Source organism: Salvelinus alpinus, chromosome 32 (genome assembly GCF_045679555.1).
Source record: "Salvelinus alpinus chromosome 32, SLU_Salpinus.1, whole genome shotgun sequence".
NCBI classification, from domain to species: domain Eukaryota; kingdom Metazoa; phylum Chordata; class Actinopteri; order Salmoniformes; family Salmonidae; genus Salvelinus; species Salvelinus alpinus.
The window spans coordinates 13,464,529-13,489,067 of NC_092117.1; the positions used below are offsets into that span (position 1 = coordinate 13,464,529).

The following is a 24,539-nucleotide window of genomic DNA, read 5'->3' on the forward strand; positions in this document are numbered from 1 at the left end:
GACATTATGGGGTATTGTGTTTAGCCCAGTGGCAAAAAAAATCAAAATTTAATACATTTTTAATGCGGGCTGTGACACAACAAAATGTGGAAAAATTCAAGGGGTGTGAATACATACTAAAGGTACTGGATGTGTAGCTGAGGGTATTATTGAGAAAAGTCTAGTAAGTGTGAAGACCCTCTAGGAAGTCAATTTGTCTCTTTGTCGTTGTTGTCTCGTTCCACCTTCCCATACCCATTTATCTAAGCAGGGGAGGTTTCAAACACAATAAAAAAAACATAGGTAACAAGATGTCAAAATGTACATATTGCAGTTATAAAATACTACTGCCATGCTAAAAAGCAGGCCAATATCTATCCAATTACTTTGAATTGGAAAATTGACAAATTATATGAGATCAGTCAACATAACTATTGAGTTACTTTTTCTGTAATCGCCAAGTCAATTGTGACCTCCCGATCTCACAAATTGTTTCATGTAATTTTCCAACAAGGAGCATGGAGCCTTTAACAGTCGAACCAGGCATTTTCTCCGTCTTTTGATGTGGGTTTGATGGCAGGTATCTGGGAAGCCTTAGCTCTGTTGACAGGCCTGCAGCCCTGACAGAACAACTCTTTCCCTGGTTAGGGCTTCTAGGTCCTATAATTGATAAGAGCCCGTTATATGTTCTGCTGTGTGTAAGACGGACTGGGGAAATGATTAACCTCGCTTTACGTTTCTGACCTCTACCCTCATCTCCCGCGCTACGCTTTCCCAGCCCTCCGCCACATAGCCTGTCCTGTCCTGTTTCCAAATAGTTCCCTTTTGAGTTTGTTAGCAGATCAGGTGTGTAGTGCTGGGGGAGCACGAGAGAGCGGCGCTACCTCCCTTTTTTCAATTTGAAAAAACACAGAAAATGTATTCTCATCAATTTTAAATTCATTTTATTTAATTACCACAAAAATTCCATGAAAAAAGATAGAATGACAAATCAATCCAATATATAGGCTACAGCAGCCTAGAGATAGGTAAATTGTGGTTTCGTCCCTGTCTTCTCTCTGGCGGTGGCGAGAATGATGAAGAACTGTAGGCTGTGTGCGCACTGCAGAGGCCTGTTAGAGCCCTTCTAGTTTGGTATGTGAGGGTGGGAAATTGGAAATGTGAATTGGGCCAAGTTGGAGGTAATAATGCCTTTAGGTTATAGTTTATTGCAATGCATTAATTTTTTTAATTTTTTAATTTTTTATTTTTATTTATCCGTTATTTTACCAGGTAAGTTGACTGAGAACACGTTCTCATTTGCAGCAACGACCTGGGGAATAGTTACAGGGGAGAGGAGGGGGATGAATGAGCCAATTGTAAACTGGGGATTATTAGGTGACCGTGATGGTTGAGGGCCAGATTGGGAATTTAGATTGGGAATGCATTAATACACCACACCAAAAGCTTGATTTTATGGCTGTTTTAAAACAAATTTCCTGCCATTCTACATATTAATAATTTATGTTCTCTACTTGTCAATTGATTTGATCACTTAATCCACGTAAATAAATTACATGAATTGATAGTTCACCTATCTTTTTAATTGTATTCTGTAATAGGGTATATTGTAAACATGAGTTCAAGCTAATCAAATCAAAGTTTATTTAGCACTCCAATAAATAAACAGTCATCAAGATCTGTTGGCTATGACTAATAGTCCTACCCATCCCTTATTATTATTACAAATAGAAGATTTCTCATAATCGGGTTCCTTTAGTAAAGTTAGCAGCCAGGTCACCTGTGATAGAAGTCAGTATTCGACGTCCATCCACGTCTGAGCAATGCCTGAGGACGTCGGGAGATGACGTGGAAACTGGCCACTAGGGGCAACAGTAATCGCTGTTACCTTCAAGTAGGTTTTGGTTATGCTACTGTGTTGCTAGGGTATCTACCTCTGATTCCAAAAGGTTGCAAGTTCGAATCCAGCGATAGAAAGTTGTTTGAGAGTATTGTTTTAAGCCTATCTCAAACCTTACCCCTTACCTTAACCATTCGGAGTTAATGCCTAACCTTAAGATTCTGCAGTTAATGCTTAAACTTATCCTTAAAAACGTCTAAATTTGACATTTGAGAAACATGGATAAACGTCTAGTTCTCATAACAGAACAGGATATAATAGCATAGCATAGTAGGCCTATAAAGTTTTTACACCAAAAACACCTCCTCATTTCTAATGAGATTATAGGATGGTTAGCTGAAGCTGAATAGTCAAAATATTATCATGCACTAAAACTCAACAGAGCCACTAAACAAAGAAAGGCTAATAGGTTTGTGAACACCATATGCTCTAATTTGCTCACAAAACAGTAATTCAAGTAGATGGAAATGAATAGGCTATTCCCATGAAACTGATGGAGATCAATCAGATGATTGACACGCAGATGCAGTTTCACTGGTAAAACGTGAAGAATTATCATTCACGATGGACAGTGATGGTGGCCTATTTTAAAAGTAGGTATACCTAACTTGGTGTTTGAGGGTGTTAAAAATAGAACATGTTCTTGAGACAATATGTGTGGGCATAGGCAGATGTTGCAATTGGAGGATGCATTTTATGCATATTCTATAACAGGGCACTCCAACCCTGTTCCTGGATAGCTACCAGCCTAGCCTGTAGGTTGGAGTGAAACCCTACAGGACGGTAGCGCTCCAGGAACAGGGTTGGAGTGCCCTGTAAAGATAGGCTATTCAATGGGCTACATCTGTTGGTACAAACTTTGATTGAGGAAATGATGACGTCGTCGACATATTTTTTTGCGCTCCCACACCAAAAAAAAAAAAGCACTACACCACTATAAGACAAACGGATGGATGGACGGACAGATAGCCAGACCCCGCTAGGGATGGCCTTAACAGGTCCTCTGATAATGCAGTCACAATGATAGTCTATACTCAAAATATGAGGCCTGGATACAGTTTTTGTCTCCAATTGTGCCTGAGCAGAATTCTGAGGTAACTGGTATCTCATGTAACAATGGAATCCCAGCAATGCAATAGCGTTTCTCAGTTAACCCTATTAGTCAACCAGGGTCCCCGCTATGTGCTTGTGGTGGATCAACAGCCAGGACGAGATCCAGTGTCCCTGTTAAACGCATAAAGCTCTTCCACATTTTTCTCCTCACCTCAGAGATTTGAGGCTCTAACGTATTTGCAAGACAAAGGGGGAGAAGTAGCTCATACGTGGGAGCAAGAGCATTCTTTGACCTGAGAGGAATCCAAAGCACTCTGGACTTACTTCCAAGTCAAAACAGCAACACAGCTTCCATTGAAGGTGGAGAGATGATTGTTTCCTTAAGGAACTAAAATAATAGCTGGATGAGAAAGGGATGGATTAAGACGGATTGAGATGAACTCCTTTTTTGTAAACGAACCTTCCGATATTTACCTTTGAAGATAATTGAGTGTTGTGAATAAAACCAATGAACTTACAATCATTTATTTGAATTGAAGTCGTCACACAAACTTGACCTCTCTACTGAGAGTACTCCAATAAGTGCACTTCAGTTGGATCCAGCATGACACCTCATAGGTGTAACTCAGAATGAAACCAAATATCTTTGTATTATGATTGCAGGAGAAATGTAAAACATGTTCTATTCCTTCCACTGATTCAGCGATAAGGAACCCAGAAAAGGCTAGAATGTCAAGAGCAAGGGTGACAGACCTGCAGAGTAAACTAAATTCGAGAGAAATATGAAGACCTGACCTTTTCCTTCAATCTCCTTGACTCCAAAGAGGAAACGCTAATATTGTGCCTCTCGGAAGTCCATGGATAGGCCAACTGATAGCTACCGTTCACCCAAAGCATTTTCCTGAATTTAGATAAATGTGAACATTTTACACAAAACAGCTCGAACACAGTAACAAGTTGTACCGACTTCACACACAATTCAGATCACCAACAAAACAAAGCTACTTGACTGAATTCTGCAGGTATATTTTTGTACTTGTAGTTACTAACATCCATAAGGTACACGTACAAAAGCATCATGATTTGCAGACAACAGATCCACTGTTGTCCAGATCAGATTTGAGTTATTTTATCGACATATTATTCTCTTCAGACCAAATGTTCTTATGAGGGGGATGAGACACCAACAGTAGATTAATGATGACAGTTGTGTGAGTGAGTGAGTGCGTGAGTGAACCACTATCTGATATCTGTCTGATTCAAACATTTTTTAATATACTCTGCATACTGTAGACACGTAGATAGACATTATTCGAGGGAGAGAGAGTACTCCTCCCTGTAGCAGGTAACATTGACAATCGTTTCTCTAACTTGTCTAAGTTTACAGTCCTGCAATTAAAAGAAGAAGAAGGCCACATTTTTACCAGGCAATATCACTTTTTTTTAAAGTCACCCATATGAAGTGGATGTGTGGGTTATGGTTTCATATCGAAAGGTAATTGAACATAAGGGGAAATAGCTATAAGCCAAGCACCAAGGCTGCCAAAGCAGCAGCTACTCTTCCTGGGGTCCAGCAAAATGAAGACAGTCTATACAATTTTAAAAACATTACAATACATTCACAGATTTCACAACACACTGTGTGCCCTCAGGCCCCTACTCCACCACTACCACATATCTACAGTACTTAATCCATGTGTATGTATAGTGTGTGTGTGTGTGTGTGTGTGTGTGTGTGTGTGTGTGTGTGTGTGTGTGTGTGTGTGTGTGTGTGTGTGTGTGTGTGTGTGTGTGTGTGTGTGTGTGTGTGTGTGTGTGTGTGTGTGTGTGTGTGTGTGTGTGTGTGTGTGTGTGTGTGTGTGTGCGTCTATGCCAATGTTTGTGCTGTCATTGATTTGACCTTACTTTGAAACGCCTGAAATTTCAGAAACGTAAATAGCTCTCTCTGATGTGACCACCATTATCTATACTTTTAGCCATTTATATATTTCGAAAACCATTCGCCTGTATGCTTAAATGCAGCATATGCAGCACCAGGCACTGGAATAAGTCAGTCAAAAGAAACATAATCCTAAAATTAGAGGGATCACGCTGATTCGGATCCCTTTAATATGCAGTCGATCATTCAAATCCTATTTTCAACACAGGGTATCAGGGTGTCACGTCACATTCATTGAAGAGTTACATTTCCACAGAGCTCCACCTCTAACATAAGAGCAAGCTCCTCCCAAAAGCCTTATTCTTCGGGATATGAAAATAAAGAACTCCCAGTGCTGCTAGCTTTCTGAGGGCCTCCTGTTCCATGGGCTGAAAAGTGGAGAGAGTACACAAAGTCTGTTCGTATTGACTGTATGGTGCAACTTAGCAACCATTAAATCTCTTGTTTGTTGAGGGGAAAGCATTACAGACAACAGTGTACTTTTGGCCCAGATCTAGCATCATATCCTGTACACTATATGCAGTACTCCAGAAGTTGTGTTTCAACATTCCACAGGTTTTCCAGAACTCAAAGCACAGCACTTTTGGTTTGAGGTGAATGGGTAATGAACGATAGGTTTACACATGTCAACAGAACCTAATACGGTAACAACCACTGAAATAAATTCACTGACACAGCCTTCTCATCCTGTATATTATCCTATCATCATTACCAAGACGTGTCAGACAAGAGAGTGTAAAACAGAAAGTCGTATGTGAAACTTCTCCAGGCCTCAGGAGAAGGGCAACATCCATCATAGTCAAAATGGTAAATAAACCACCCTCTCCCCCCTATTGGATGTTGATGTTTCAGCTGAAGGGATACTGGCAAACAGAGGTATTGGAGGATAGTTCTAGAGAGACTTTTTCCACCAGAATATAATATTATTCAAGGTTCCAGTCCCTCGCCCAATCAGAGTGTGATGGGAAGCAGATGTCCCACTTCTTCAGCCCCATTAGACAAGAGGAAGACTCATCCACGCTCCTAATAGCCCTTATTAACAATCAACACTCAAGCGCTTTCATTTGGCCAATCTGCTGTCCCAGTTAAAGACGTCAATTCACGCGATCCATCTGCAGGAGGTGGCAGGAAGCCATTCTGAGGGGCGCCAGTGTACGGTGTCCCCTCTTGCCCAAACTTTCAACTCCCTAATTATGCCTGAACTCCTAAAGGTAATACATGACCTTTAGCAAATGAGCTACTGCAATTCCAACTACCGTTGCCCTCCGTAGCCGACGAGAGAAATAGGGAAATACAGTTTTCCCTAAATTTCAATGAAATATGTTGCTGTTGGCAGGCGTCCCAGCTCTGTTAACATAAGAGCGTGCTCCCTGTGGTACTCTGGCTGTGGTCTGCTCTGATACCCACAGGATGTCTGGAGCGAGCGAAGGGGCCACTGTGAACGGTGCCAACATACAGAGGGGGGCCCCTTAGGGCCTGGGGCCACGCACTCACATTACACATGGTATCACGTTTTGGCCCATTATTGAATAAAGTATCTTCATAAAATGAGGTAGGTATAATCAACCTATCTGCACAGCCACAAGGGGAATATTTTGTTGTTATTGTTGAAAGATATATGTCACGTTGAAGTAGCGAACTGTTGAGGTGGTTAGTTGATATTTTCCATTCATGACACAGCAAATTCTCAGAAGCATTAAAACTGTCAAATGCAACAGGCAGCAAGAACTCTATAAATCTAGATAAATGTGGATAATCTCCATCGTACAGGGAGAGTAAAATTACTTGACAAATACGTCTCACTATGACTGAAAACACAGGGTTGTTTAAACAACCAATAACTTTTCATTGAGACTTACCACACCTAAAGGGTCTGGCCGTGACGCCAATTAGGACATGATTAGCTTTCCAAGACAGCAGCCTTTCTGTGTTCTAAGCAGTTCTCAGGCGCTATTATATTTCATGCATAACTCAAAATGATGAAGTTACGAAATCCTCTGCATATACAGATGATAGAACAGATATGGTCCCATAAAAATCCTTTCCGAGCAGAGCCTGACTTTAGAAGTACTGTATTGTCATATCGAATGTGGCTTCCATTTTATAGATTTTCTGTTGCTAGAATAGTTACAGTGAAACAAGTTTGACACACAGGGACTCAAAATCGGTGGCAAATGTCGGAGGTTTGTGGTTGTGACCAATGTGTCAGCAGAAACACATATATACACACACACACACACACACTGTAGTTTGAGTGACTCGTTCGGTGAGCCAAAAAGATCTTATAAGTTCAGCTCAGACCAGTGCCAGCTATTTTGCGATATTGGCATTCAAACATGGCTGAGATGTCTGCTTCAAAATCAATGGAAGTAATCTTGGAGCGTTTCTATCGGATATCTGTGCTTTGTTCAGACTGGAGTCCCATTGTATTGTATTGGGAGTTCTTCCTAACTTCTGTGCCATCTGGAAAGCTACTGAACCCGCTCCACATTTCAAATGAAATTGAAACATAGATGTTTGTGTTGGTTGGTCGCCATCCAAAGAAAATGATCAAATTCTTTGCTCTTGCTCAGTTTTACATTTTTAGATCTTCACATGCATAAGTGCATGAATGTTCACAGGCCAAACTTCTGTAATGTTCTCCGGAACACCGGAAAATAGCCCTGGTATTCCAGTATTCCTCTGAGAATGCAAGACAGGAGATTGAAAATTGTATGGTCAAGGATAATTGAAACGGTGAGAGGGGCGATTTATTTAGGTATACTGCTGGGTCTTTTGCATATCTAATGCCACCTCCATTTCTTTGTTTATTTGTCAAAGTCAATGCAAAATATGCACGCTGCAGAGTTGGCTATCAAGCTCAGTTACATTTACAGTCTACAGCCCTTGGCATGTTCCAACAAAACAAAACATACAGAGATACATTCATGTAAACAATTCCTTAATTAATCATCTAGGGTCAGATCGTAGCAGAATGGCATTGTACTGTATTGGGTTTTCTACCCACTACTAAACTTCTCCATGCTAAGACGGTGCATTTCTGCTTTCCTATCCAACTAGAATTGTCCGCTTCTTGGTGGCCAACTCGAGCTGAATGACCATGCATTTCTTAAAGCCTATTCACACAACATACAGACCAAAAGCCAATGTGAAATTGGATACATACAGTGTAGGCCTATATGTACATAGCACCAGCCCTAATTCAGAGTCTGATTCACTGGTATTTATATCAGCAAAACAATCTTCAAATATTGCAGAGAGCATACTCTCTCTATTTGCTCAATCGTTCCTCAAATTCAATACGGAAATAACTGGTAGGAAGGCAAATAGCCATAAAGGCGTGTCCACCTGATTGGAGCATTAGGTTGGCTGTGATGTTTCTACAAACAAGATGCTAACAAGTTTAGGATGTGAGTGTTCTGTTGGAGATGGAGTAGTGGGAGGGGGATCGAGTGGCAGCAAGCTCTTTGGTCAGGACCAGACTTATGTAGAAACCAGATGGTCAGCTAGCTCTACTGTGCTCTGACTGCTCTCTGTCCACCTTTCTCCCTCATCTAGTCTCTGTCTGTAGCAGGCGACAGCCCTCCCCAAGTTTGGCCACACACTGGCAGCTGCGCTGAAAACTAATCACAGGCGAAGAAAGTGGATCCGCCAACCCCTCTTCCTGTCAGCAGGGATATCAAGGTGAACTTGGGGACTCCTTAAATAACCAGCCCCACGACCTCTTCACCCCCACCCCAGCGCAAAGATTAGAGGAAACCTCTTGTTTATCAGGGCAAACAGGGGTCTTGTTGAACTACATTATCATCTGCAGGGAGAGTATTTTAAAAAAAAGAGGCTCTGGATTCATTGGCTTTACTGCACCGTGTTAATTTAGGTGCCATGTGTGCTCACTCCCAGCGTCTCGCTCTTTCGCCCTCGCTCTCTTTCTTTCTGCTGCTCTCTTTCTCACTTGCTCACTCTCGCTCTAAAACTCACTTGTTATGGCCATCACATGGTTGGAGAGTTACTTATCCAATAGAACTCAAAGTATTCTTAAATGGAACAGTGCAGCATCCCTCAGGGCAGTTGTCTTGGGCCGCTACTCTTGATAGTCTTTCATGGTTGAGGGTTGAGAAGAAATGTAATACTTCTCTTCTAGTCTTTTTAAGAAACATTTCTGTGTTGAAAATGCCTAACCATTTGTATAATCTATTTGCATACACTTCAAACAGACATCCATACTCCACCAGATGCGCCACTATGGGTTTCTTCACGGTACCAAAACCAAAAACAGATTTAATGAGTCGCTCAGTTATGTATAGAGCCATGTCATTGTGGAATGCACTGCCACCAGAGGTTACACAGGCAAAAAGCAAGTTAAAAAAACAACATAAAAAACATATTGTATCTCTCTGCTTCTCTCTCTTTCACACACACACACACACACACACACTCTCTCTCTCCCGTTCTGCTGAGCACTCTCTGCTGATCTCTCTCATACACACACACATACACATACATACATGCATGCACACACACACTCTCTCGTTCTGCTGAACACTCTCTGCTGATCTCTCTCACACACACACACACACACATACACACACACACACACACACACTCTCCCGTTCTGCTGAGCACTCTCTGCTGATCTCTCTCATACACACACACACACACACACATACATACACACTCTCCCGTTCTGCTGAGCACTCTCTGCTGATCTCTCTCTCACACACATACACTCTCTGCTGCTCTCTCTCTCGTTCTGCTGAACACTCTCTGCTGATCTCTCCCACACACACACACACACACACACACACACACACACACACACACACACACACACACACACACACACACACACACACACACACACACACACACACACACACACACACACACACACACACACACACACACACACACACACACACACACACACACACACACACAGGAGCTGCAATGGTCTGTCAGCGAGCGTGCTATAGGCATGCGCTGAGTGCCCAGCGTGCCAGTTAGTCAATGAGCGCCACTACCCTGCAGAGAAACTGGCACTGGAGCAACACTGACAAGTGTTTGTACCTTGGGCAATAAAAAAGTCACAATGTTTGTACATAGCGTTATCTCCCCAAGTGGTCCTTCACCTCCTCTAAACAAGTCCAATTTAGATTCATGGACAAGCATGCTAATGTAGACTCAATAGGAATGGACTGTCTTTTCAGAACGCTGACTCATTTTGATACACAAGATTAACACAAGATTAACATCTGCATTTAAAACTGTACTTTAAACATCTGAAAAAGAATGACTAAAATAACAACAATATAAATACAAATAAACTCTCTCTTAATATCGTAAACAAAATAATACAAGGAAATAAAGAATATGCATTATGCTAATGTATCATATGGGGGTAGTGTTGGAGAGAGTTCTGTGTGTGTCGTGCAGTGCTGTGCGTTTGTCTTCATGCCCAGCCTCAGGCCAGATAGTGGCTGTGTGAGGGACAGTGGGTGACAGCGCCTGCCTGCCTGGCTGGCTCCCTCATTGCCCTGGATTCTGTGGGTGGCGTGGGTGGTGAGGGGGTAGAGCAGGGGTCAGCTATGCCAACCATGCCAGGCTGCCGCCCTGTGGCAAGGGGTTCTGATTACACCCTCTTCTGTCTCTGGATATGGATTCCCCTCGGACCCCGGCCAGGTAAACTGTCAAAGCCCGCTTCCTCCCTCTCGGGATGCAGACTTTAAAGGCCTTTATCCTCTGCCGCCTTCCAGCTATCCCCCATTCCCCCTTTTTCACCGGATTAATCCTCCCAGATGGATGGGACAAGAGCTCGCGCCCTGCTCTTTTCCAAAGCAATGTGGAGATGATAGATCCACTCTGGCCTGCCTGTCCCAGGATGTTGTCCAACCAGTGGCAGTGACATGCTCTTCCAAAGATAGAATCCCCCCCTTTACCCATACATACACCCTCCCATCCCTCCTAGCTCAATGTTGGTCACTGTTGTGATTTCAAGCCACAAACCAGCTAAATCCAGGGAGTTAGCTTCTTTGATGAAGCGGAAATGCAAATGACAAGAGGGGGAGGGGTGGGCTCGCTCTCTCTCTTTTCTCTTTTTGCGGACGTTAGATCCAAGAAAGTGCCAACAATGTGTTGATTCAAGTCAGCTCTGGAGTCAACTCTTGGAACAAGGGCCTGGATCAATCTCCCTGTCACAGACATTTTCCTACACTTTGACAGATTATTAGTTACTTGTATTCATTCGGTACAAAATATGAATATATATATACACAATATAGTTATAATTATTGAAATATTGATATACATGTATACTGTATATATACACATGAATGTTATTAATTTGCTACAAATGTGCACAAAGTCCCCATATCGCCATGTGCGACTCCTCTGACGGCATAGACATCAATGTAAACACCGTTGACGACAGAGCCGATAAATACTCACACACATTTTTACACCCATAAATCAGAGGGCTAACATACACACGCTGTATCGTCCACGCATGAAACAACACAAATGCTTCACTCCCTTTGTCTCTCTGTTTATCTGACTGTGACATGAAACTTCCTGCTGTCCCTGTTACCAAGATCATCTCACATTATCATTATGCTTATGAGCATTTCTCCTTGAATTACCTATACATTTACATACATTAGCGAATGTTTTATTTTCATATTCATAAAATCATATTTATGCAACTGGGGACTTTAATGTGATAATCAATTCACCACAGTTATGTGAAATAGTTCAGCTAACACATTTCCAAAATCTAGAATAAACACCACAAACATCCAAGCCATTAAAAATAACAATTTGTGAATGTCCAGCCAACCAAAACAACAGTCTCAGAGCCGAAGGCTTTGTGAAATACGTTAATCCATGCTGCTAAGAATACGACCATCGCTCTATTTGGCGTTGGTCAACATGTGACCATTAACATGAGGTAATGGGAAGGTGACACATGGAGGGTCTTACTGACCCCCTCGCCATATTTCGCTATGGCAGCATGTGATGCTTATTAGACACTCAGGGATGTACAGTACACATCTCCGCATACCCAGACGATTCATGGGCACAATTCAGCCATCGGCCATGTCTGACTTTTTATAACCAGGAACTTGGTATTAGACAACATTAGAGAGTCGTCAGTGTTATAACGGCAATGAGGAGTTGAGTCACAAATTGTTATAAAAATATAGCATAATCATGATACTTAGCATAAATGAAAAGTGAAATGTTTAAAGCATGCTAACTACCCAGCTCCGTTTAGCATGTCCCACGAGAGGATCTTTTTTTACAACTTCTCACAAACATGTCAAGCCGTAATTAATGCCTAGTGTCCTTCGAGTGAAGTACTCACTCTGACCACAGTTCAAAAGATTCCACTCAACAGCACACCGTACATACTGCATTTACCACCTTTGCACCAAAGGGACAACTATGCAGAGTTTACAATGATAAGTTCCTTTCAGTCAAGTGAAGCTGTACAACAGTAGTTCCTTTCAGTCAAGTGAAGCTGTACAACAGTAGTTCCTTTCAGTCAAGTGAAGCTGTACAACAGTAGTTCCTTTCAGTCAAGTGAAGCTGACAACAAGGTCACAATCAATCAAATACTCCATCTGTTGACGTTTGAGGGACAATTGGAGAGCTCTTCAGGACGAAAGCGTTCCTCTTCAGTCAACACAGCAACCACTACTTAAATAAACAAAGGAATTGGAGCCATGCGGACACTGTGTTCTGCCCCGATTGACAGGGCCAGGATGGACACTGTGTGCTGCCCCGATTGGCAGGGCCAGGATGGACACTGTGTGCTGCCCTGATTGGCAGGGCCAGGATGGACACTGTATGCTGCCCTGATTGGCAGGGCCAGGATAGACACTGTATGCTGCCCTGATTGGCAGGGCCAGGATGGACACTGTGTGCTGCCCTGATTGGCAGGGCCAGGATGGACACTGTGTGCTGCCCTGATTGGCAGGGCCAGGATGGACACTGTGTGCTGCCCTGATTGGCAGGGCCAGGATGGACACTGTGTGCTGCCCTGATTGGCAGGGCCAGGATGGACACTGTGTGCTGCCCTGATTGGCAGGGCCAGGATGGACACTGTGTGGTGCCCTGATTGGCAGGGCCAGGATGGACACTGTGTGGTGCCCTGATTGGCAGGGCCAGGATGGACACTGTGTGGTGCCCTGATTGGCAGGGCCAGGATGGACACTGTGTGGTGCCCTGATTGGCAGGGCCAGGATGGACACTGTGTGCTGCCCTGATTGGCAGGGCCAGGGTGGACACTGTGTGCTGCCCTGATTGGCAGGGCCAGGATGGACACTGTGTGCTGCCCTGATTGGCAGGGCCAGGATGGACACTGTGTGCTGCCCTGATTGGCAGGGCCAGGATGGACACTGTGTGCTGCCCTGATTGGCAGGGCCAGGATGGACACTGTGTGGTGCCCTGATTGGCAGGGCCAGGATGGACACTGTGTGGTGCCCTGATTGGCAGGGCCAGGATGGACACTGTGTGCTGCCCTGATTGGCAGGGCCAGGATGGACACTGTGTGCTGCCCTGATTGGCAGGGCCAGGGTGGACACTGTGTGCTGCCCTGATTGGCAGGGCCAGGATGGACACTGTGTGGTGCCCTGATTGGCAGGGCCAGGATGGACACTGTGTGCTGCCCTGATTGGCAGGGCCAGGATGGACACTGGGAGCACTGTATAGCCATATTTTCACTGTCTTCAGAAAGTATTCACACCCCTTGACACGTTTTGTTGTGCCAGAGCCTGAATTTAAAATGGATTAAATTTAGATTTTTTTGTCACTGACCTACACACAATACCCCATAATGTCAAAGTAGAATCATGTTTTCAGACATTTTTACAAGTTGATTTAAAAATTAAAAGCTGAAATATCTGTATTCAACCCCTTTATTATGGTAAGCCTTAATAAGTTCAGGAGTAAAAATGTGCTTAACAAGTCACATAATAAGTTGCATGGACTCACTCTGTGTGCAATAAGTGTATAACATGATTTTTGAACAACTACCTCATCTCTGTACCCCAGACATACAATTATCTGTAAGGTCCCTCAGTTGAGCAGTGAATTACAAACACAGATTCAACCACAAAGACCAGGGAGGTTTTCTAGTGCCTCGCAAAGGACACCTATTGGTAGCAGACATTGAATATCCCTTTGAGCATGGTGAAGTCATGAATGGTGTATAAATATACCCAGACTACAAAGATACAGGCGTCCTTCATAACTCAGTTGCCGGAGAGGAAGGAAACAACTCAAGGATTTCACCATAAGGCCAATGGACTTTAAAACAGTTACAGAGTTTAATGGCCGTGATAGGAGAAAACTGAGGATGGATAAACAACATTGTAGTTACTTACAATACTAACCTAATTGGCAGAGTGAAAAGAAGGAAGCGTGTACAGAATAAAAAATATCCTAAAACATGCATCCTGTTGCAACAAGGAATAAAAGTAATACTGCAAAAAATGTGGCAAAGCAATTAACTTTTTTGTCCTGAATACAAAGTGCTATGTTTGGAGGAAAATCCAATACAACACATTACTGAGTGCCACTCTCTATATTTCCAAGCACAGTGGTGGCTGCTTCATGTTGACAGAGCTTGAAGAACTTTGAAAAGAATAATGGGCAAATGTTGCACAATCCAGGTGTGGAAAGCTCTTAGAGACTTACCCAGAAATACTCACAGCTTTAATCACAGCCAAAGGGAATTATACAAACAATTGACTCAGGGGTGTGAATAGTTAATGTGAATTAGATATTTCTGTATTTAATTTTCCATAAATGTTTTTTTTTAATTCAGGCTGTAGCACAACAAAATGTGGAATAAGTCAAGGGGTATGAATACTTTCAGAAGGCACTGTACATACACATATCCCACAATGCATTGCTTCAGAATCCTGGTGGCAGGCTGCAAAGGGACAACAGCCACACTGTCCTGATGAACCGAACCTGGGCGTCTCTTATTGTTAAAGGGCGACTGCACTTCCTGATTTGGCCTTGTTTTTCATCAATGACCATTAAGAATTGCTAGCAGCCATTACTGAAGGCAAACAAGAGTGGTCTTGGGGGTGTGGTTTGGTGTGGGTGTTTCTTGGGTGTGTATTTGCCATTCAAGTTGAGGACTTCTCCCCTCCTGACAGACTCACCATCTCGAGATAGCCAGCTAATTCAGTTCCATGTGTAGGCTAAAGCCTGCGCTGACCTTGTGTTTAGCCAAGCTGACAGCAGCTAGCTAGCATAGCTTGGTGATAGCTGCAGCTGGCTATCCTATCTCGCGTATATTTCTCTGTCAATTGAGTTATGGCAAGATAGCGAGAGTCGGTGTCTGGAATGTGTTTCATAAGACACGCGTTCTACAACGCATTGCTACTAAAGTAGCTAGCAACTTGGTTTCAACGTTTCATCATGTCATGTAAATACATGTTAGTGTGGAAACGATATCAACTACAGCGAGTTGAATGCCTGCGGTCCTCAGTCAGCTCAGCTGTCCTACAACACAATATGCTGGCTAGTTTGTCTGGTCTCGTCTCTCCTTATGTCCACTGTTAGATCTTTCCCGGAAGACAAATCCCATAACTAATATCCCTATAGGTGTAGGCTACATGTGGACATTACACAAACATCGTCCAGCTTGACTGTAGATACATCAACAACAAAAATGTATGGATGTGTTCGTGTTACAAAGACAAAACATTTTCTGATGTAAATATCATATTGATGTGCTTATAAAGACTGATTGCCTACACTTAACCTTAACAAATCAAAATATGTTGTGTGTAGATTACAACTTCAGTTGTCTAACCAGAACTAGAATGGCATTTCCATTTTTATGGTATATTTGCCCAAATCTAAGGATTTGTCTGTTTAACACCCTGACACGCACAGCTCTCTGGGTGAGGTTCTGTCTTCAATTCTCCAGTAGGTGATGAAGTCCCTTCCATCTACGTAATGTATTACAGGTTATGGACATCTGCACTCAGGTGGCAGGAAGTGTGGAGCGGTTGACACATTCATCCTGGATAGGAAAGAATTTGCCTCATGGTTCCAGCAGAACTGCAATGACATTCTGTCTCATGGGATGGGTGGCCAAAAATAACTAACTGAAAGCCAAACCCCCAATATGACTGTATTGAGGCATATGTCATGGTGCTTATATGGCTATATGCTACATTTTTTAAATGTAACCTTTATTTAACTAGGAAAGTCAGTTAATAACAAAAATGTATTTACAATGACGGCCTAGGAACAGCGGGTTAACTGCAGAACGACAGATTTTTACCTTGTCAGCTCGGAGATTCGATCTAGCAACCTTTCGGTTACTGGCCCAACGCTCTAACCACTAGGCTACCTGCCGCCCCAAAGATTAGTTCCTTGACCGGGAATCGAACCCAGGCCATGGCCATGAGAGTGCAGAATCCTAACCACTAGACATGCCACTGCCTACTTCATTTGTTCATTTATTAAACAAGACAGCTCATGATCCAGTGCCTTTATCCCAGTCAACACACCTATATTTGAGCTTTAATTATCTTTATTTTGTTATAATTTTTGGGAGGGGCAGCCAAATCTCTGCAGGCCCACCCACCAACAAATGTCTGGCTATGCTACTGTTTGGAACTGTCGTCTTCATACACTGACAGCTTAGGTCAGCAAACCAAAAGTACATTTTCACATTAAGTATATTCAGGAATGGTTAGCCTAATGTACTTAGAAAACATACATTTTGAGAAAATTTTGAAAAACTTCCAAAATAAAAATGGAAACAAGGCCTCAGATGTACATTTAACAGCAGTTTTTGAAATGAATGACCAGAAACTGCCAAACAGTCTGCCCAGGCCATAAAACACAAGCCATCTGGGATGGCTCCAGTTAAAAGGCTCTCACACCTGAAAAGAAAGGGTTGCTCTCAGAAGCTCTGACAGCACGTCCACCTTAACTGGTTTTCACGGAACCTCCGAAGACACTTACCGGTCAGTTAAGACCCTGACATCCTATTGACAAGACCAATTAGCACTAATGTGTGTACGCTCTCACCTCCGCTGGTTCTCACAGGCCTGTTCCGCATAGGCCCACTCATTCACAAACACACACATACACACACACTCTTTACTACTTAATGACTGACACCTGGGGGCTTGAGCAGAGAAACAGCAGGTGGGCTTAGTGACAGAAGAACCTTTACCAATACAAGTGTTACATCTGCTCCTGCCACACCCTCTACTGCTCCTCCTGTGTCTCCTTGACCTGCCGCCACTCCCCCAGTACTCTCTTCCTCTCTCTGTGTGTGGGCGGCGAGAGGTGTGCTGGAGTCAGAGCAGATCCCCACCAGCTGCAACCTGTTCCATAATCAAGACCTCTACAAATACTCAGCTCTGCCACTTCCACGCTGCCAGATCGTAATCTCTGCTCAGTCAGTCTACGATTCTAGCCGTTTGTTACTATTTAGATCCTGTTGTGCCTGTTTTCCTTGCCTCACGCTGTTTTCCTCTCCGCTACAGTTCCGCCCGCTCTGACTCTGACTCTGGTCCCTGTCTCCAGTTCCAAGTCTCGTCATCCTGCTACTCTGTCCTGGATTCACCACTCTACTACTCCCTTGGATTCCCATCCGGACCTGCTTACCCTGTCCCAACCCCTCTTGTTCCAGCCTCAGCCTCTGCACCTGGTTCCCTGCAACCCACCCAAGCTTCCCCTGACCTGCACTCCATCTTCCCCCTGTGTTTCAATAAATACCTTGGTTACTTCATCCCAGTTTCCTCGTCTGAGTCTGCTCTTGGGTTCCCCTGTTCCACTCCACGTAACAACAAGTTTTCCTTGTCAGTCACAATGCTTCATGTTTGCTAACAGCCCCAATTAAGATGTTCCAGAATGTTTGGTACTAATGGAATATATGCCGTAGGTGCACAACTCTCTGTGGCATAGGTTTTCCAATGGAAGACATATGAATGCTTTTTCTTGACAGTCATTGCTGTTCCGTTCAGTCCACCCATACCATAACTACAGGGTTAGTTGTGTAGCGGATGTGGCTAGTTATCAGTGGGCTGCCGTGCCCTGTCGTGCGGCCTAGGAATGCCCTCGTCACACCAGCTTGCATCATGACCCAATGTGACACAAAATGCCTACGCCGCCAACCACTGCCAACTGTGCCCAAAATACACATACACCTGTCGTCATAATGAAGCTAGCCTGAGGGCACGTGCAAAAGGATGGCAAGATTTGGCATGTACAGTATCAAGTGTACACATAGTATATACCAGTAAAACCTGTTGAATCCTTGCATCTGTTGCCCCTCCTAAAACTCAGACAATGAATCCTGCATTGTGCGGTAGTGCCATAGCTTCTGCATCTATAAAATCTTCCCTTACTTGCTTTGATCTTGTTTGTCTTTTCACCCTCCAACCTTGCTGTGACGTTTTTAGTGTTTGCATGGTTTGCTTCGTATCTCTAATGGCTGTCAGTTACACACGTTCAACAACAGAAGCATGCACAAACATGCACACAAGGTATCAGTATCCAACATCAATCAGCAGTGAATCATAAAAGTGTCCTTACATGCACAGAGTGCTATTAGGCAACTGAGATAATCTCATTTAAACTCCTTCTCTCATCTTCCGCTTATGGCATGAGTGTTGCACACTGTTCCCATTGACAACCTAAGTGCAGTGAATGACCACAATCAATTATGTCACACTAATAAAGAAAACATTGAACACCATTATACACAAAAAATGTATGCTTTTAGAAATTAGTTTAAAGATCCTTGTATGGTAGCCTGAACGCAGATCTGTTTGTGCTTTTGCCTACTCCATTGTCATTGTCTACAATTCCATAAGAAGTTGGCAAGAGAGCAGAAGCAGACTGGCACCAGGCCACACAGATCTCACTATCCCTACTCAACCCTCCACCCTACAGCAGCAGTTTGCCAAATGTAAACGCCCCTCCCACGCTTACATATTCAGGGTAGTGACCCATTTAAGCAGGATTTGATCAGCACAGATTAGTCGCGGTGGATAAAACCCTTGATTACGCCTGAGCACAGCTGTAGAGGTGTGCTCGAATCAGTCAAGTGTGAGGGATCAGAGATGAGAGTTGGCGGGACAGAGGCTTAGGCTTACCTGGTGGACAAACGCAGCTATGGGGTGCTTCTCTGGCCTCTCGTGTTTTGGGAAGTCGAGCCGCCAATTTCTGCACGTGGGGGGGGGGGGGGGGGGGGGGGGAACGGAAGAGAATGTTAGCCTGTGGATGGTGATGAATCAGAGTTCAAAAGCACATCGACCTAATTATCAAATGACAAAGACCCCTCTCATCTTTAATCAAGGTATCAAAGTTGGACAATTGACCTCATTAGATGAACAAACACCGTTTGCTTTTCAACCCTAAACGAACACAGAACTTCCAGTACTGTCCCACTGCATAGCAGTCAGGGCCATTCATAGTACTTACTATCAGAGGCATGCCACGTGTGCTGCTTAGAGGCCTCAAACAGGTGCTGAAGTTGACATGGTATAGTTATGACTGTTCTGTCATTCTAAGCATCGGGTACAGTAAATGTACTGTGCATGTTACCTCAATGTTCCTATCCGGCCTCTAACCAAGATACTGCACTAGAGACTCTGGAGTGGAGTAAACTGGTCATGGAAAAGGGAATCCATTCTTGGTATCAACTTAAAATTTATGAATGTGTTATAGCTCTTCCGTACATATCACTGACTCAGGTCAGCATGGGAATACGCTGTTACGGTCATGTCAAGCCAGCCAGACATGCTCCTAAAATGTGGCTGGCTGGCTCCAGATAGCATAGGGTTGGAAGTAAAGCGGTCCCGTCATTCAAAACTCTCATGCGAAATCAATCTCAAACTGGCTTTTGACATATTTCTCTAAACCGACTTTAAATTAATCATGAATGGGTCCAGTAATGTATTTAGTTGATACTGGCAAGCCTTTCTCTCAGACTCAGCTGGTGATCTCTTTAAAAAAAGACCAGCCATAATGAGAGATACATGTTCTCCAGGCATTTTCTCTACTGATCTCTGAAATGCCAAGTAAAACTTTAAATAAACGAAATACCAACATTTCTAAAGAATTCTCCCACCTGGATAATGGAAAGAAAAAAAGACAATACGTAGTGCTGATGGTCCTGAATCTCATCTGTCACGTGACACTAAAAGCTTCCGAAACCACATCAAGGATCACAGTTGACAACCACAGCCACTTTAAATCTCAATGAATAGAGAAGTCTGCTGGGAGAAGAAAAATTTGTAATTACAGGGCTTCAAATTACCAATATTAACCAAATTTACAGGCATATCTTTATTTAGATTAAGAATGAATAGGGTGGTCTCTTTACTAGCTGACTGACTTGATAGTGATAACAGGCATCATGACGTGGATAGACGGATGGTGAGGTGTTATGGTGCAGACATGGCAGCTGAGGCTCTCGCTCCTTTTGGGTTAAGGGGAGAGAGAAAGGGAGGGTAAAGAGGAAGGTACATTCTCCGCCTCTCTGCCTCCCCACTTTAATGGTAACCCGATGCCAGAGTTTTTGATCTGGTTTTAATATTCTATTTTAAAAAGGATGACAGAACATTTTACAATCCCAAAGTCAGATTAATATTAAGACCCTCTGACTTTGCTGCCCAGGGGCCCTGCTATGGAGGCACTATAATGAGCGCTGTCCCCCTGTCCTGTGGCTACATCTCTGTTACTGGACTGAGGGACTTTGGGGCGTATTCTCCATAGCTCTGCTGTGAAACCGATACCCCACTTGACTCTCAATGATTTCTCTAACAGACGTGCCATTAACACATTGGTATCATCAGTCACATGGTCTTAAATCATTTAACACCAGGACATAAAGTACATTATTGATCATTTTGTTCTAATCAACAATCGTTGCGTTGTTTCCATGTGTCATAAAGAGATTAATCTCCACACTCGTTTGCCCTCTATAAATTCTGCTCCCTACGGACACAACGGACACGCCGAAGATCCACAGGTGTAGATTGTTAAATGAGCTGTAAAGGAACTTCTTTGCTTGCTGAAGGACCCTAACTCTACCATACACACTTAGAAAAAAGGGTTCCAAAAGAGTTATGCAGCTGTCCCCATAGGAGAACCCGTTTTGGTTCCAGGTAGAACTGTTTAGGGTTCCATGTCGAACCCTCTGTGGAAAGGGTTCTCCTATGGCGACAGCTGAATAACCCTTTTTGGTTCTAGATAGCACCTTTTCCCCCCCTAAGAGTACACATCTACAATACACAACATTTTCCTTGGAGCCTGTGGTTGTTTGGAAATGGCTTGGTATCCAAAATATTGATATACAAGAAGAGAATTGTCAAGTGATTCCATAATGCAGAAAGGTAGAGAGTTCCTTCTTATCCACTTCTACAGAAGTCTCAGCCCCGATCCTTCACTTAGACCCGAACCCTCTTACTGCTAAATCACCGTGAGAGGTTGAGCTCCGGTCTCGGCCTCAGCCCTACAGTATATGGCTTTGACTCTATCATGCAACTTTACTCTGAGAAAGCACAGAGTGTGTTGTTTTTATTACCTTGTCTTATTAGTACATGGAGCATTTATCCCCACTACTCTGCTCGCGCATTCTGCTCTATCGAACTGCAGCAGTAGATTGCATGCAGAGAGATGGCAGGTGGTTGTCTGCTCAGTGCTCAGCAATGGTCGGGCTGCCCAGAGCACCTCAACACCACATCTAGTTTACACACTGTGGGGTGACAGACCAGCAGGGAACAGAGCGAGGAAACCAAGGCAAGGGGAGACGTATTTCTCACTTTTCTACACCTCGGAATCTGGACTGAAACTCACACGAGCTTGAAGAGGGAGAAATGTGCGCTAGGCCTCTGTCAAGCCTACGGAGAACACTTTGTGGTCAATTTTAATGTTGAACAGGCCAGTTTTAGGGTGACATAATGATGTGTTCAGGGGGTGTCAGAGAATTTTTGGAATGAGTGTCTCTCAAGACTCTTGATTTGTGTTTCAATCAGTGGAATAAATGTTATATTTCTACAGGAGTGGCTTAAACTGCATAGAAAAGAAGCTCACAATTCATTTTTACCATACAGCTGTGCTTTTTCAGTGCAATACAGAGATACAGAGCAGGAAATATGTATATTATTTGAGCTACAAAAATTAGAGTACAAAAACATGAACCACATACATTATCCAATAATGTATGCAATATTACCTCAAAAATCTGAATGTGAATAGTGAGTAATAATTTAGGCCTGTGCAGCTACATTTTCCAGAGAGGATTTCAACTTGTACTAAATTAATAAAAAACAGTTGGAGGCTCTGGAATGTGTTGTGTGAAACAGGCAAAAGCTGTCAGCTAAAAGCGTTCACATCTGCTGTTCCTTCACATTAATAATGTGAATTTACATAAACAGATCTAAACAGAAAGACTGGAGGAAGATTATGGCTATGGGCCCCACCAGCTCATTGCTACATAGCAGATATTCACTAACTACAATAATGATAAGCAATGTATCAAACCTACAAGATCATTGGGTATTTGTGACATGCACAATGTCAAGTCGGCAGATTCCAAAAGCTGATATTCACTTTCACTTTCATCTCGTCTAATGCACCGTGAGAGGTTTCTCTCTTATTCATCTTGGATTTCAAGGATACAATCTGTGTTGTTAATTTTCTATAGGAACACATACATTTGTATCCTAAAAATAGTGTGGTGACCATGATTGCAGTGGAAAAAAAGTATCTTCTTATGCATAAATTGCATTCTTATGCAATTTAGTACCCTTGAGGTGCACTGCTGTCTCTACAATAAGTGTATTTACAATGATGTCCCGAGTAAAAGTGGAGGGGAACATAACAAACAAAGGTAGGCTAAAGTAAACAAGGGAAGGGAAAACAGGGGCACTGCGGGACTTCAATCACAAGATACGGGGTTGTTGGTATAGCTGTGGAAGTGGTCAATTAAAGGCCAGCGCAAGGGCGCGTTGAAAAGCAGATTTTAAAACAACAGACGGGGTCCCAGGGTCATTCACAGTCCTGTTATCTAAACCATGGTGATTTCCCAAAGACGTACGCAAATTCTCCTCCCATTCGGTTTCAATTTAGGGATAAACTAGACTTTGAACTAAAGCCAGCGCGCTATGGATGTGACGCGCTTTTCCATGCATGTGTTATTCCATCGGAGTCTAGAGGTAGCCAATGAGAGTGCATGTGATTTAATGCAATATTAAATATATGTATCCGAAAATGAATATCTTTCTTGCTAAAAAAAGTATTAAAAACAAACTTATTTGAACTTTGGACATTACATTCTCGTGCATGTTAACATGAGCAGCTGGTCTAATACCAATCGGAACTGCCGCTGCTTCAACCACTTATGGAATGAGTGAGAGACATCGATATGCGGGGTAGGCTACGCATCCTATCCATGCCCTTTAAAATAAGATATGTAAACAAAATACACAATATGATTTTTAGAAAGTAGGCTCATCAATATTTTCAGTAGCATGACTAACGGAATGGATAAATAGTCATTTAAAATATGTTTCCCCACAGGTGTGTAAAAACATTTGCATAACCTATAGCCTAATAATTTGAACAATGCTACAGTAAGTAAGCCTACAAAAGTACAAAATGTGGATAAATACATGTTTAATGTGGAATAATCTGGCCATAACCCTTACCTCTTCCAGAATCTGATCTATTCGGCCAAAGATAACTGGTTCCACCTGCTCGAGTGAGATCCACGCGGAGAGCTGCGTATCTCTCTGTTTTTCCAAGTTTAGGATCCTGGACTGAAGCTCCGAGGTTCTCAGGTAAACGAGAATGCAAAATCCAAGAGACAATACAGAGAATACGATGCCGACAGTTATACCAGACAAATCTTTCCAATTCCTCCAAAAGCGTTTTTTGCAAGGGTGCTCACTGCAAGTCCTGCCTACACTTCTACCAGCAACTCCCCACTTTTGATCTTCTTCCATGTTTGTTGTGTTTATTAGATTTTTATCCACAACGAAATTCCAACATTCATCGGGAGAAAGGTGGAAAGCGAATTGTAAGGGATATATATCCTTACGACCTAACTTTTGACAGGGGAGTTGCCTTGGGCAAGTTGCAGCTGTCCTCTTCTCCAACCACCTTACTATATTCAGATGAGTGTCTATATCAAAGTATTATGAGGCATTCTGTAGATTTGGATCAATCAATAAGTCATGTCCGATTTGAAAGGAGCTTTATTCATTTGCCTTGTGGTTCAGCGTTGCCATTTGACGAGATCTTCAAAGCGGTCCTGCAGTGTCCCAGACGACAGTCTATCTAGCCTTCTATCTCTGCAAGATCACCAGAGCGCTCTCTGCACAGCTGAAACCCGACCCACTCACTCGCCTCTGCTCTAAAGTAGTTATCGTGGGCCTTTTGCGCCACTGTAGAGTTAGTTGCCTACATGCTCCTCCTATTAGTTGATTTAGGCTAAATGTCGGGGCGGGATTCACGTCGGTGTTGCTGCCCCAGTTGATCCAGCACTGGCGGAGGATATTTTTAGGTCTGCACAGTCTAGATGCGAAGGGAACACGCTAACCCCTTGCTCACCGAAGTGCACGTTATAGACTCTTCCTCATGAGTTGTCCGTTTCTGTCTAATGTCGAAGAGTAGGAA

At 43.2% G+C, this 24,539-nt stretch overlaps 1 long non-coding RNA gene across 1 annotated transcript in view; it reads right to left on the reverse strand.

Annotated features, from left to right (window-relative positions):
- LOC139562656 (uncharacterized) overlaps nucleotides 1-24,325 on the reverse strand; it is a 49,013-nt gene extending 24,688 nt beyond the window's left edge. The window contains exons 1-2 of the long non-coding RNA XR_011672422.1: nucleotides 23,570-24,325; nucleotides 19,010-19,079 (exon numbers count right to left, since the gene is read on the reverse strand). This is a non-coding gene — a long non-coding RNA (uncharacterized lncRNA). The remainder of the gene's footprint in view (nucleotides 1-19,009; nucleotides 19,080-23,569) is intronic.
- Nucleotides 24,326-24,539: the final 214 nt, after the last annotated feature.